This window comes from Tupaia chinensis, unplaced genomic scaffold (genome assembly GCF_000334495.1).
Source record: "Tupaia chinensis unplaced genomic scaffold, TupChi_1.0 Scaffold000392_1, whole genome shotgun sequence".
Classification (NCBI taxonomy): Eukaryota; Metazoa; Chordata; class Mammalia; order Scandentia; family Tupaiidae; genus Tupaia; species Tupaia belangeri.
This window is the reverse complement of record NW_006159894.1, coordinates 5656567-5660019: the sequence shown is the minus strand read 5'-3', so window position 1 is coordinate 5660019 and position 3453 is coordinate 5656567. Positions and strand designations below refer to the sequence as shown.

Genomic DNA, 3453 nt, shown 5'->3' with positions numbered 1-3453 from the left:
AACATGGGTAACACACCTCTCATCTTTAAGACTTCTAGTGAATTTTCTCATTCTCATCTGATATTCAACCTCTGGTTAGGGGCTTTGCACAACCTTCTGCTTCACTATCTTCTGATATGCAAGTCCTATATGCAGTTTGGAATGGTGTTCTTTTTTCTTTCTCACTTCTTTTTTTTTTCTGGCTTAAAATATTTTATTAAACACTTTTAATGGTGCTTCCTACTTTTTAAGTTTAAAAATAAAAAATATATTTTTATTTCAACATAAATAAATTTATACTGGAGTTATTTTCTTTTATTGTGAGACATATGAGTAAAATGTTCATTAATATTTAAAAGCAAAGAATTTTCCTGCCAAAACTTTACATAGCTCAAGAGCACAACAAATTCTAAACATAGTAAGACCGTGTAATTATTTCAATATTTTAGGGAATGGTGAGTGATTAGCCTACAGCTTAGGATCTGCTTCTATGCTTGTTTCTTGAGCTTCTTCCACCTCTGAGAGCTTTTCATCATTTTCCAATGTTTGCTGAAGTTCATGGATGGTACTAAGAAGAACATGAAACTTTGCATCTCAATTCCAGCTTATCGTCAACACTTTGTTTAATATGTGAAAGATGCTCTAATTCTTTTCTCAGAGCTTCTACCTCCTTTAATGTCTCACGCCTGTCTGGATGATGTTGGATCACTTTTGCCAAAGCATCATATTCTTGATGATTTTTTTTTCATATTCGTTTTGCTTGAAGAATTTGCTTTATGCACTCAGCAATTTTTCATGTGCTCCAGCAATGCTACATACTATTTCTTTGTAAATTTTTTTTCTTAACTTTCCATTTCTCAGGACCAGCAGTTAGCGCAATGGCTATGTTGCTGGACTCCCATGTAGTCGACCGCGGTTCGAGTCCCGGACCCGGTGGCTTAAACTCATGCCAGGCGCGTGTGCATGTGCGCCCAAGATCCTGAGAGGAGAATGGAGGAGAAGGGATTGCAGCGTGGCCATCCCCTCTGGGGGGTGATTTCTCGCTTTCTGTCTCTCTGTCTGTCTGTCTCTGTCTGGCAAGCGCACGCTCCCTATAGCAAAAACCTCTCCAAAAAAAAAAAAATTGAAACTTTCCATTTCTCTGAGATTCATATCCTACACCAACAAAGTTTTGCCCATAGAAAATTCACATTGAGTCAATGTGTTCAACATACGTTGTTACTGGCTATATCCCTCTTCTTGGGATCCAGAGTTGCACCACTTAATGAAACTCTTTACTAGCAGATTGATTCTCGGATCATCTTGAGCACCATCTTCATAATTAGCAGATGCTTCCACATGACTTCGTCATTAGTCACAGCTCCCATGGTGTGTGCAGCGTGGCGGTGGAAGCTCCTTTCTTATTTCTGTGTGGACATCCACCTTCACATGGTTGAAAGAGGAAAGATACATTTATGAATCCTGGCTCAGTCTCTTCCATTTCATATCCTTTGACAAATTATTTAAACTTTGTGACCTTGTGAGGTAGCTATTAGAATGCCATTTAAAACAGTTGGAAGAGGAGAGGTTGAGAGTTAACACAAGGCAATGTGCCTGACACGGAGCCCAAAACATTGGTGCTCTGTCTATGGTAAGGAAGAAGACTAATTGAGTATACACTGCAATTACATATAGGCAAAAATAAAACAATCAAATCAAGCTCTATCAATCTAAACCAAATTAAACCAAAGCCAAATAAACAAAAACAGTGAAAAGCCTTGTAGTCGATTCTTTTTGGAGCCATCTATCATCCAATGAGACCGAAAGGGAGTTTTCTTTGCTAGTATCCTCCTTTGGCCACTCACACTGAGTAGAGGACCTTCTGTTCTCTGTAGCTAATCATTAGTCAGCATGCACCTCCAGGCCTCTTCTTTCCAATGCTCTGTCTCCCAATTATCCTAAGAAATAATTTGGCTGAGCAATGAAGGCATGCATGTTTGCTTACAAAGGGATACTTCAGCCTATGAAGAATAGAAATGAATATTCTGTGAAATATGTCAACTGTCACTGTGGCAATTTGTGACCTGAAGCCCCTCTGGTTCTCAGTAAATCTCTGGTGTTTAATTATGCTGAGGGTTTCCAGAATCAGCCTCTAGCAGTTTCCTCTGGAAATGTCTTCAACCTTTTTTATGGAATCTAAGTAGATGGATCAGGGTAATAACAGTTCAAAGTGCTGATTGGAGTCTGGGATAATAAACCAAGACGAGGCCCAAGACTCAGGGCTCAGTTTAAATAGCAAGGGCCAGATAGATTAAATTTCCATTAGCACCATGGAGCGTGTGCTGTATCAGGAAAGTGCAGCCACCTTAAACCCAGAAAGTGTGCCCCACGGCAGTGTTTCAACTTCTACTGAGGCTCTGGCTCTTTTAAGAGAGTTCTCTGAGAGGAGAAAGCAGGTCACTCCTAACTGTCCTGAAAGTTCATTAGGTAAATGGAACACCTGTGTCACCTCTGAGTTGTCTGTCTGTGGCTCTCCTTTTTGTGATTCTGAAAAATGTCTTCTGTATTAATGAAATGAATGAAGATGATGATTTTTGCTTTATTAAACATGTTACACAGTGCATGGTATGTGGAAAGAACCTTAAACACATTATTTCCTTGAATCTTTATACCTCCTCCCTGGGAAGGAGGTGCTATTTTTATTCAAATGCTGCAGATATTTGGGAATGAAAGAATCTGGACCCAGGATCAGGTAGAATGATAACTCGCCCAAGGCCTTACATTAGGGAATGAATGGAGACAGAATTCAAACCCAGGTACCCAAGTCTGCCTGACCCAAGTTTGTACCTTTTCTCCCCCTTAAGTTTCTTTCTTGCTTTCTTCTATGATTGAGAGCGACAGAGGGAGAGAGAGCATGCCATGCACCCCAATGGGGTTCTGCTTGTCATGATCTAACCCAGTCCTGCCAGCCTGGAGTTCTAAGGGAGGTCCCTGGATGCAAATTCAGAACTCTCCCAGGAGGGTTAGCCTTGCAGCATCAGGTTTTACTGTTGCACCACCACCTGCCTTTCCACTCCAAGTTTCTGCCCTTAACTGCTAGGTCCCATACTTTCCTTTTAGATGAAGAGGAATCAATCCATCTATTGACTTATGTAAAGCCACAGGAAACGGTGCAACTGTGCTCTGGCATGACTAAGAACCTCTTATTTTGTCAGTTGATGGAAAACATTGAAATCTACCACATTGGCATGCAAGAAAGTTTCTGGGGGTTCAAAACATGGTTTTGTGTCTCACTATTCTGTTATATGATTGTGTCATTCAGGTATAGGGGAGAATTATGATCTTCTTTGATGCTCCATATGGCTCTCTGCTTTATAGCTGCAGTCAGACAAAAGTGAAAAATATACGAGAAATCATTTACTCACGTGCCCATTCTTCATGGCTGAGGAAATTGTGGTACGTGCCTCATTGCAGAGCATATAGCTCAATATGTGG

The 3453-nt window shown here is 40.5% G+C and overlaps 1 pseudogene; it reads right to left on the bottom strand.

Annotated features, from left to right (window-relative positions):
- Positions 1–447: 447 nt before the first annotated feature.
- Positions 448–1346, bottom strand: LOC102479877 (THO complex subunit 7 homolog pseudogene; annotated as a pseudogene).
- Positions 1347–3453: the final 2107 nt, after the last annotated feature.